The 12,361-nt window shown below is 37.9% G+C and overlaps 1 long non-coding RNA gene across 2 annotated transcripts in view; it reads left to right on the top strand.

Moving 5' to 3' along the window:
* LOC140907731 (uncharacterized) overlaps positions 1-12,361 on the top strand; it is a 32,186-nt gene that overhangs the window by 3,358 nt on the left and 16,467 nt on the right. Inside the window, exon 2 of one of the 2 annotated variants that reach the window (XR_012157601.2) lies at positions 10,038-10,193. This is a non-coding gene — a long non-coding RNA (uncharacterized LOC140907731). The remainder of the gene's footprint in view (positions 1-10,037; positions 10,194-12,361) is intronic. The other variant, XR_012157602.2, reaches the window with a different exon arrangement.

Consider the following 12,361-nt stretch of genomic DNA (forward strand, 5'->3'; position numbering starts at 1 on the left):
AACTTAGCTGAGTTTTGTATTATCATGGATGAGACTGAGAAAAGTGAGAAGATATGTTTCAACTAACTTTTTCAGCTGATCACATTTTTGTATTTCTTGAGCTAATTGCAGCTGCCCAATTCTAAAAATATTTCTTTAGGAAACAGTAAAGAAAATATCCAAAACCAATATTTTATAAAGCAAGCCATTAAGCATTCCTTGCCAAGTGTGTCTCTGACTCCTGTACCATCTTTGATCTTCTTACTTACCTCTTATTCGCTTGATGATCACACGGTACAAAAAATGCTTGATAACCTGGAGAGGAAGTGAGGTTTATTGAAGATTGGGCACAATGCAACATACCAACTCAGCTGCGGACAAAAAAATTAAAGTCTTGGAAAGAACTCAGTGTGATGGAAGAAAAGGTATGTGATTTAGAGAATGGGCTGTCTGGCCAAGAGATGCTTACTTCAGAATCTTCAAGGAGAATAAAGGCTTTAAAGCAAGACTTCATATTTTGGACTATAAACTCAAGATTAACAATATCTGGGTAGTTGCTCTTCCTTGTAATGACAGCAAAGAACATATTGCAGGTCTCTTTTAAAAATGGTTTCCAGATGGGAATTATGGTCTACTATCCAAGACTGAATGTGATTTAGTGAGAGTTTTTAATCAATAAAAAAAGGGACAAAAATATTTCAGAATCAGAATGGTGGAATTGGATTGTGCTTCTCTCTCTCTGTTTTTAGGTGATTATTCACTCCTTTCATATGCAAACTATTGGACAATTCTTCCGAAGAATCCAAGTGTTTGGAGGAATAAAGTCATGTCATGCAATAACCATACAATTAATACATATTAATGTTTGTAGTACCAAATTAATCTGATTTTTAAAAGACATTTAGATTCTTTAATGTTTTTCCCTTGTGGCAGAGTTAAGGTTGCTTGGTGTCTTATTTGCATTTATTTTCAGTTTAACCTTAAGGCTGTATTTCCTGGGTTTATAATGCTTTGTTTGGGGATAATTACAAAATCCATGTAATATTTTTTTATTATTAAATTACTAATACATGCTCTCAACTTTAATTAATCTTAATGTAAAATTAAAAATTGTGTACACAAATATTAAACAAAAAAATTTAAAGAATGATACAACACAATATTTCTAATGACTTGATTATATTTTTTACAAAAATGATTTAAGGTTAACGTTTAAGGACAGATTCGCGGAAGCATTGCAATATAGCCACAGTGCACCAGTCTGTTAAACTGGGTGTACAACTGCTTTGCATCCCTAGGGAAAGGCAAAGCAACTGAAACATACTGGTAAATCTGGTTGTGACAAAAGAACCCCTTAATGCTAGCTGGCTAGGGGGTAACAGGAGTGTCCTACTTCTGGTATGTACATTCTGGTTATCTGTATCTCTGTGAACCAGGGGTTGTAGGCTGGCTGGTTGGGGAGAGTTACTGAGCTCCCTCCAGGAGCTAAAATCAGTGGGCAGTAATTATTGCAGACCCTGGGACAGATAACTCCAGAAAAGTAGCACCCCCTAGGGTGCATTACATATACTGGTTCAAACCGGGATCGAGAGACCCGGGAAACAAAGAAAGAGCTTGTACTGTACTGTAAAGAGCCTCCTGACCTGAGTGATGGGGCCCCTCATTTTGATCCAACAAACTGACCTGAACCTTGAGGGAAAACCCTGTGAAGAGTTAAAATGACTGGAAGCCACGAGGGTCTCCATGTGGAAGATGGAAGATATGTTAAGCTTAAGCAAACATATAGACTTAGTGTTTTATTATATGTTTTCTCTGTACAGCTTTTGTCCTAAATAAACATACTTTGCTTTGTAAAGGTTGCCTGGTCTCCAGTAAACCACTTTCTTAGCCCCTGGGAGAAAGTAAAACTTCAGATGCTGAGCTAAGGTCAGGTCTGCTGGGATAATCACAGTGAGTTTGATGGGGTTTGAAGCCTAAATCCCTGATCTGGAGGAAGAGAGTTTCAGGATTCTGCTTATAGAGAGGGGACAGCTGGAGGCCTGAGACCTAAGGAGGTATCCCTTGAGCAAACCATGGGTGGGGAGTGTGTGTGTCAGAGATATAGTTACCCAAAACGGTGACAATAGTTATACTTGTGACCAATTCTTTCCTGTATCATGCTTCTCTACTGTTTACATTTTTCAACTTGTCCTAAGGATGTATGTATTTTGAGATGTATGCATTTTGTTTTTGTGGAAACCTAAGAATATTGTTTTTAAATGTCTCCTTTGTTCTCAGATTTATAAACCATTCTGACATCATAGTGTATAGCAGTTTTGCTTTTATAATAGGTACCTAAACAGTTTATAAAATTTGTTCATTGGTTATATTAGTTTTGTCAGTGAATTGTAACTGAAGAGTTTGCATAGGTTGTATAACACCATCACAAGTATGCAGGAATCTTTTAGGACGTTCCTGCGAACGTAAAATGTGGTTGCTAATTTTTATTATAAAATAAAGTGTACTTCAAGGATAATTTTCTCTAAATATGAAGAAATGTGGAAATAGCTGCACCAATAGATATTAAAGAATACAAAAAGCCTAACATCTGAAAGCTTGTACTGTCACGCAGGTATAATTCATAAAGTAATGTACTATATGCAAAAAAGCCAAAACTGGCTGAGAAATTAAAAATTGGATGATAACAAACCATGAATCCCAGTGATGACTGAACCTAGTGATATTCTAAACCAAAAAAGCTCTCAACCATGCTTGTAGTTTTTTCCATTTCTTCATCCTGACTCAACAACATTCTAGGTTTCAGAGTGATCTTTGAGGTTATTGCATGTTGTGGTTGTGTTGGCTTTTTTGGTAAAAATGTTATTTCTAGTCAGACACAAAAAGGGGAAATTATTTGGGCATTTAAAAAAGGAAATGTGCCAGTTTAGTAGGTAATATTTTATCAAACAATTAACAGTTTAGATAAGAAGATATCTCTTATAAACCTGGAAGAACAATGTTGGTCATTGGCTGCTGAAGTTAATGTTACAGACTTATTTGGTTGGTACTTTGATTCAAAATAATACATCATTCTGCTTTAAGTGCCATCTATGGAGCCTTAAAGGTCACTTGCTGGTGCCCTTTATTGCATCTTTCTGGTGTACAAAGATGGCATGGTATGAAAGATTTTGGGGGTTTACAAAGCTTTTTTTTTTTTAATCCTTAGAATGTCAAATTTGGCCTTCCCTTGTTTTTTTTTTCTGGACAACTTTTGGAAGGACTCTAGGAAAATTATGAGATGTAAGTTAGCCATACACATAAAAGGGTGAGGTCCTGAATCTTTAACAAAGGCTTCCTTTTTTTCAGTGTTGATTAAGCACTGAAGTTAAACAGTTAGTAATTCAAACAAACAAAAACCAAATTGGTTTAAAAAAATCAGATTAAAAATCCTTCTCTCAATTGCTCAACTTTTACTCTGTTGTTCTTGTTATAGCCCCATTTCACTAGTTAACCAGTTACCACAGATTCTTCCAGTCTAGACTGGCATTGGATTTCTGATGTGAAAAAAAAGAAAAAAAATCCTCTCAATGCCTTCTTCTCTTTATATATCATAAAGGAGGCAAAAAGGGGCATAAGCAGAAACTGTAAAGCAGAAACTTGAGAGCCTTGGCATAACTATTGATGTGGAAGAGATTATTACTATGGTGGTATAGCAACTTAAACAGGACAATGTGAAACTGTGTCAGAGGTCGGGAACAATAAAGACAAAACTACAGGATTTAAACTAAAACTACTGGATGTAAACTTAATATGGAACAAGAATTGGATGCAGCTCGGTTGAGTATGAATCCGGCTACTAGTATAAAAACAAAAACAAAAACAACTGCCTTGGTTTCTGCTCTGTTGCAATCATGGTGCTTTAGCAGTTAAACAAAACAAAAATATGGCATTTCTTCAAGGCCAAAGAATGTTTTTCATAATATTGAAATCTTCAGTTAACATGGATGATGAGAAATACATGCTGTTAAAGGGGGAATGTTAAAATTGGGGTTATAGCCCTATTTTATATCCATCTAAACTAGGGATCCAAATTATGGAAGAAAGATGCCTTTTTATCAACATTATTTTTATTGTTTGAGAGAAGTAACATATATGTGTCCTCCTGCATAATGGTATATTCTGATGTAGTTAATTCAGACAGTTTTCTGGTATTGTTCTCAAGCTCTGTGCCATGGATATGAGAATCCTCTACATGGGCAAATTTATTTCTCTGATTTTTCCATTTCCTTTTCTGGCACTATCTTCTCTAAATCAAGCAACATAGTTGACTTTTGGAGCCATTCTAATTGTGTTGAAGGCTCTCCAGCTCTCCAGGTTTTAGCAATTATATATTTTATTGTTGGAAGAGCTAAGTTTAATTGTTTCCTCTGTCTTTTATTTAGGAGTTTATGCAGAACAGGAGGTTAACATCCTAATATCTCTTACTGGATGTGAAATAACCCATTTATTATTGGAAATGCAAATTTCCAGAAGGGCCTTAATTCTGAATGTTCCAAAGTTAGGTTGAAATGTGTTTATTGTCTTTAGAATTAGGGATGATGGCCTGGGACATATTAATAGCTTAAAATTAACTGCCTTACATGCATTATTGCCAGATTCTATTTAAAACTTTTCTTGTAATATCAGGTTTAGCTTCTATTTATTTGGTAATTATAAAAAGTTATTAGGAAAGTGGCCAATTATGATGCCAAAAGGCTGTTCTGCAATTTGAAGTAAATGATTTAAGATGGAAGAGGATTTTTTTCTCTACAGGAAAATCATACATAATACAATCTCCAAAAGCAAGGGCATAATCCTGCTCCAACAGAAGTCAGTAGAATTTTATCTTTGGTTTCACTGATAGAATATGGCCCCAAAAGAGTAGCATGGGGGTGAAAACTGAGAATACGTTTATTTTTCTAGACTGATTCAATTAAACCAAAAACTACAAACTACAGTTGAGTTTAGTACTCATGACTTAGTCATTTGAAAGAAAATTGTCTTCCTAGGTTTCAGTTTAATATTTGCAACTTTTTGTGATTTTGGTAAATGCCTTGGAATTAACTGGGGAAAATATATATTTTCAATATGACATTGATAATAAATTGCTTCAGAACCAATTAGTATTATGTTTGCTACACCTGGCACAATAAAATTTAAGCATATCCCACCCCCTGCTGATTTCTAAACAGGGTATTGTTGATATTGAGGTAATGTAAAAAAAATGCTATATTCTGTGTGATATATTTCTGTGATGTCAAATACTTTATTTTGGTCCCTCAATGTTTGTTTTACTGTGGAACACTTTTGGTTCGGTAATGTTATATTTAATTTGAAAACATAGAAATTAAAAGGTTAGATTTGTGCCACTGAAAATAAATAAGCACAGAATAGAAAAGGGTTCAAATCTGCAAATCCTTATACAAAGCAAGTTCACCCTTTGAGTTAAATTGGGATGTATGAGAGATTTACTCATGTAAGTAAGGACTGATGGATTATGCATTTACTTTTTTCCCAAAAAACATCTGGAAGCATGACATGTGCAAAATATATGTAACTGCAAATATGTCTTCAAATAAATGCAACCACAGTTGTACTATATTTAATTTCTGAAATGTGATTCTCTCTCATTGAGTAAAAACAGAAAACTGAGGAACCACAACTGACTCTAATTAAACGTTTTAGAACTGTAAATGTCGAAGCACAGATCTGTGGCATAAGTATGATGTGTCATGGTTGGCAGATAAATTATGAGTTCAATTTACATGTGACAAAGCACTTGCATTACTCATGTATATTCAAGATCTTACTTACAAGAAAAACCTCAATTTACCATTACCCATTAAGTATCTTCTCTATAATCTGTAGTGATTCCTATACGGAATTATTTTGTGCAGCACAACCTGTCTTCCATCCATATACCCAGCATGATTACTTTATTGTTTGGCAGTGTGACAGAAAAATATCCTGTCAGCTCAATAGTTGTCTGTGTGGAAGGATTTAACTGTCCAAATTCTGCACAAAAGTTCATTCAGTTCAAAGTAAAACAAAGCATGAAATTCAGTAGGCTAATGATGCACACAGTTTGAGCAACATCTTTAGGAAAAAGAATTATTGTCATGTCACTGTGTCAAGCATATACTTGCAGTGAAGATTACCTTGATTTTTACTCTGTATTTAAGAAGCAGAAACTAAAAATATCGAGTGGTTCCAACACTGACTTTGGTTGTTGTTATATTGGGTATTTATTTGGAACTGAGAACAGAAACATATGCAAATAAATGAGTCTTAAAACTTTATATTGTTTTCTGGTTTCATAGACCCATCCATATCATGTGTGCTATATTTTGGTTGCTGAATCTTTTGATAAAGGGGATACAGGAAGTTCACTGCATATCTCTGTGATTTGTTCCAAACATAATAAAGTCAGAATCTCAAATAACAAAACAAATAAAATTAATTTTTCCATTTTGCTACTTAATTATAAAGTGACTAGAAAATTATAGAAAAAACTTTTTTTTATGTAGCTAACACCATTTATGGAACTAAATGTAGCTCATTCAATTACATAAAACAAACTCCTCCAAATATTTCATGTTTTATGAATTTATGATAAACTGCTGGAGGATAGAAAAGCAAATAGCACTCTCATCACAAATCACCACATTGTTTGGCATTTGGTTACAGTATTTAAGATTAGGGAAGGACAAAATACTACATATTTAAGTCAATAAAGCTACCTGTTTTTTAGAAGTCCATAAAGATTGTTACTTTCCTCTTCCTGTTATTCAGAAGGAAGAGCTGCTTTTATTTTTAATTTTGCCTAACTTAGTATATGGGTTTTTTTTCTTTGCTCTCAAAAAGTTTTTATATTGCCTGTGATTTAGAAGGTATACCACATAATGGTATGTAAATCACCTATCCCACCTGGGAGGAAAGCAGTACAATAATTCTTCACTTGTTGAAGGAACTTCTGTTGAAATATGTAAAGTGTCTTTTTATTTCTTTTTCAACTTGTATGGAGGGCTCTCTACACAGCATTAAGAATATGAGGAAACCAGACACATACAGTTGGGGTCCAAATAACTGTTTTAGTAAGTGGATACAATCATAGAAGACCTAGATATATATTTACAGTGTTGGTCGGTTAGCATCTAGAATCTTCTGCAATCAGACAGGAAGCCCTCAAACTATTTAAGTGGATGTTACCCAATTCCTAAACACTGTAGAAAGATAGGCATGAGATTGACTAACCTCTTCTCCCCTAATTTCACCACCTCTTAACTTCTCACTATCTTCTTGTCTAAAATTACAACCATGTTTCAGTGTTCCTCATTATACGAAACATCTTGATCTCATCTGCTTCTCCCACTACTGCCACATTTCCACTTTTTGCTTTACCTCTAAAATTCAATCAACATGCCACTTACAAATATTCTCTCAGTATTGCCAAGAGGAAGCATTCAAAAATCATGAGTCAGGCCCCCGAAATCATGATTGGCTTCAAATCATATGATTAAAAAAAATAATACATTGTGGGTGTTTTTTATTTGTTTTCTGGTTTTCAACCTTTTGGGGTATAAATCGGTCATGTTTTCAAGTTTTTCTCTACAACCATGAGGACTAGAATTTTTTTTTTAAACCAATCATAAGAATGGCCATACTGGATCAGACCAAAGGTCCATAGAATCATAGAGTTGGAAGAGATCTCAGGAGGTTATCTAGTCCAGTCCGCTGCTCAAAGCAGGACCAACACCAACTAAATCATCCCAGCCAAGGCTTTATCAAGCTGGGCCTTAGAAACCTCTAAGGATGGAGATTCCACCACCTCCCTAGGTAACCCATTCCAGTGCTTCATCACCCTCCTCATGAAATAGTGTTTCCTAATATCCAACCTAGATCTCCCTCTCTGCAACTTGAGACCATTGTTTCTTGTTCTGCCATCTACCACCACGGAGAACAGCCTAGCTCCATCCTCTTTGGAATCCCTCTTCAGGTAATTGAAGGCTGCTATCAAATCCCCCCTCACTCTTCTCTTCTGCAGACTAAATAACCCCAGTTCCCTCAGCCTCTCCTCGTAAATCATGTGCCCCAGCCCCCAAATCATTTCTGTTGCCCTCTGCTGGACTCTTTCCAATTTGTCCACGTCACTTCTGTAGTGGGGGGACCAGATATGGACACAGTACTCCAGGTGTGGCCTCTCCAGTGCCGAATAGAGGGGAATAATCACTTCCCTCGATCTGCTGGCCATGCTCCTACTAATACAGCCCAATATGCCATTGGCCTTCTCAGCAACAAGGGCACACTGCTGGTTCATATCCAGCTTCTCGTCCACTGTAATCCCAGGTCCTTTTCTGCAGAACTGCTGCTTAGCGAGTCGGTCCCCAGCCTGTAGCGGTGCATGGGATTCTTCCTTCCTAAGTGCCAGACTCTGCACTTGTCCTTGTTGAACCTCATCAGATTTCTTTTGGCCCAATCCTCCACTTTGTCTAGTCACTCTGGACCCTATACCTACCCTCCAGCATATTTACTTCTCCCCCCAGCTTAGTGTCATCTGCAAACTTGCTGAGGGTGCAATTAATCCCATCATCCAGATCATTAATAAAGATGTTGAACATAACGCAAGACAGCTAAGTCCCAGGCAGACTGTGAAGAGCTACAAAAGGATCTCTCAAAACTGGGTAACTGGGCAACAAAATGGCAGATGAAATTCCATGTTGATAAATGCAAAGTAATGCACATTGGAAAACATAATCCCAACTATACATATAAAATGATGGGGTCTAAATTAGCTGTTACCACTCAAGAAAGAGATCTTGGAGACATTGTGGATAGTTCTCCGAAAACATCCACTCAATGTGCAGCGGCAGTCAAAAAAGCGAACAGAATGTTGGGAATCATTGAGACAGGGATAGATAATAACACAGAAAATATCATATTGCCTCTATATACATCCATGGTACACCCACATCGTGAATACTGCACATAGATGTGGTCTCCCCATCTCAAAAGGAGATATATTGGAATTGGAAAAGGATCAGAAAACTGCAACAAAAATTATTAGGGGTATGGAGAGTCTTCCATATGAGGAGAGATTAATAAGACTGGGACTTTTCAGCTTGGAGAAAAGATGACTAAGGGGGATAAGACAGAGGTCTATAAAATCATGACTGGTGTGGAGAAAGTAAATAAGGAAGTGTTATTTATTCCTTCTCATAACACAAGAACTAGAGGTCACCAAATGAAATTAATAAGCAGCAGGTTTAAAACAAACTAAAGGAAGTATTTTTTCACACAACGCAAAGTCAACCTGTGGAACTCCTTGCCAGAGGATGATGTGAAGGCCAAGACTATAACAGGGTTAAAAAAAGAACTAGATAAATTCATGGAGGATAGGTCCATCAATAGCTATTAGCCAGGATGGGCAGTGATGGTGTCCCTAGCCTCTGTTTGCCAGAAGCTGCGAATGGGCGACGGGATGGATCACTTGATGATTACCTGTTCTGTTCATTCCCTCTGGAGCACCTGGTTTTGGCTACTGTCAGAAGACAGGATACTGAACTAGATGGACCTTTGGTCTGACCAAGTACGGCCGTTCTTATGTTATTTTCCTATTTTCCCAACTCTTCAGGCTTAGTAGATGTCACCAAGAATGCCGTCTTCACAGAAAGGTTAAGGAGGGAACAGGCTGCCATCAGTTCAAAGGGAGGTCTCATAAGACACCTGAGTAGATCCCAAGATGGATTGGGTACCTTCACATAAGGGAAAAGATTCCCTAATCCTTTGATAAATCTCACTGAGAACCCCCTCAAATGGGGAATGAAAAGTCGTTATAGCGGCCAAGTGAACTCTGACACGGTTCATAGAAAATCCTGCCTTTTTCGATTCCAGGAGGTAGTCCAAGGTTGCCAACAGGGGAGAATAAGCAAATGAAAGATGCTGCTGGTCACACCAATGATTGAATATTTTCCACTTTTGAAGGTAGCTATTTTGTGTGGATTTTTTTCTACTGTTCAACAATACCTGTGGTATCTCCGCAGAACAGCAGGCAATCTCTACACCCACAAATCATCAAGGAGCCACACTTTGAGGCAAAGAACTCCTAGGTTGGGGTGAAGCATCTGACCGACAACCTGAGAGAGGAAATGAGGAATGGCCAGAAGGCTGATCGCTTGACAGATGGCCACATGAAACAGGTATGGATAACAGGCCTGCTCTGGCCATGTTGGAACTACTAAAATGACCTTAGCATTCTCATGCCTCATCTTGATCACCACCTTCAAAATTTGAGGCACTGGGGGAAATGCACACAAAATTTCCTTTGTCCATGGTATAAGGAAGAGAGTGAAGGCCCAGTCCCCTGCTTCAACAAAATTGACAGCACTTCTTGTTGGTGATGGTGGCAAACAGGTCCACTTCTGGAATCCCCAGATATCAGAAATATGTTGCTGAGGTAGATATGTACCGGTAGACTGGTGCTGGTTCAATTGATGCAGTGTGTGTCGATTTAGCGGGTCTGGTGACGACATGCTAAATCGATGGGAGAGCACTCTCCCATCAATTTATGTACTCCATCTCCCTGAAAATAGTAAGAGAAGTCAGCGGGAGAGCATCTCCTGTTGACACAGTGCGGTGTAGTCACCGCGGTAGGTCGACTTAAGCTATGTCAACTTCAGTTATGTTATTCACCTAACTGAAGTACCATAATGTGGGTCACCAGGCCTAAGGATCCAACTCCCATTCATAATGTTGGGAAAATCATCTGCTGAGTGCATCAGCCATGGTGTTTTGTATGCCTGCGAGATACATTGCTGAAATAAGGAGTGATTGACTATGTACCAGTTCTATAGCTTTATTACTTCAGCACAAAGGGTATCTTGCTCTTTCCTGTTGATTGATATAGAACATACAAGACACGTTGTCTGTCATGATTTTGGCAGAATTGCCCTTGATTAATGGAAGAAAGTGAAGGCAGGCATTCCAGACTGCCCTTAGCTCCAGAAGTCTGGTGTACAGAAAAGCTGCTTGGGACAACCATCTGCCCTCAATATTTATAAGTCCATAGATGTGCCCACCAGCTCAACATAGATGCAACTGTTATGGTGACAGCTGGAGATGGCTTAATAAAGGGAACATCTGAACTACATTGTGAGGATTCTTCCACCAGATGAGAGACTCTCTCACTTGACAAGAGACTGAAACCTGTCTGTCTAGACTGTTTGATCAGGAATAAACTGTTCTGAGCCATCCCTGGAAGCAGCAAAGGTATAACCTTGCATGACATGTTACGAAGTTGCAAGCTTCCAAAAGTTTAAGACAATTTCTCACCAAAATCTGCGGACTTATTTGAATTCTTCTCATAAGATTTGATAGCATTGTGTAGGGAACGAAGACACTGGCTGTTGCGTCCTCCCTCCCCAAAATAAATTATGTTCTCTGAACTGGTGTGAGGTCAGTGTAGACTTCTCGATATCGAGCTGAAGATTTAGCCTGAGGAACAGAGTCAAGACTGACTGTATGGCTGAAAGAACCTCATCGTAATACCAGCCCTTGATCAGCCAATTGTCAAGTTACAGCAAGACTACTATCACTTCTTGCCAAAGATAGGTGGTAACCATTGCTAGAACCTTTTAGAATACTCTTGGAGCAGAGGAAAGTCAGAATAGAAGTACCTGGTATTGGAAATGGGTCTGGCCTATCAGGAAGTGAAGAAATCTCTAGATGGTTGAATCACAATATAGAAATATGACAGGTTTCAGAGTAACAGCCGTGTTAGCCTGTATTTGCAAAAAAAAAAAAGGAGTACTTGTGGCACCTTAGAGACTAACCAATTTATTTGAGCATAAGCTTTCGTGAGCTACAGCTCACTTCATCGGATGCATGCAGTGGAAAATACAGTGGGGAGATTTTATATACACAGAGAACATGAAATGATGGGTGTTACCATACACACTTAAGGAGAGTCATCAGGTAAGGTGACTACAAAAGGTTTCCACTCCCCCCCACCCCTGCTCTCCTGCTGGTAATAGCTCACCTTACCTGATGACTCTCCTTAAGTGTGTATGGTAACACCCATCATTTCATGTTCTCTGTGTATATAAAATCTCCCCACTGTATTTTCCACTGCATGCATCCGATGAAGTGAGCTGTAGCTCACGAAAGCTTATGCTCAAATAAATTGGTTAGTCTCTAAGGTGCCACAAGTACTCCTTTTCTTTTTGCGAATATAGAAATATGCGTCCCAAAGGTCAAGAGTAAAAACTAGTCCCCTGTATACAATGATGGGATTATAGTTGCAAGAGCTACCATCTTGAACTTTTGTGCTTGCACAAAGTGGTTAAGGAGTCTTATATCTAAAATAGGT

This window comes from Lepidochelys kempii, chromosome 2, assembly GCF_965140285.1.
Source record: "Lepidochelys kempii isolate rLepKem1 chromosome 2, rLepKem1.hap1, whole genome shotgun sequence".
Taxonomy (NCBI): Eukaryota; Metazoa; Chordata; order Testudines; family Cheloniidae; genus Lepidochelys; species Lepidochelys kempii.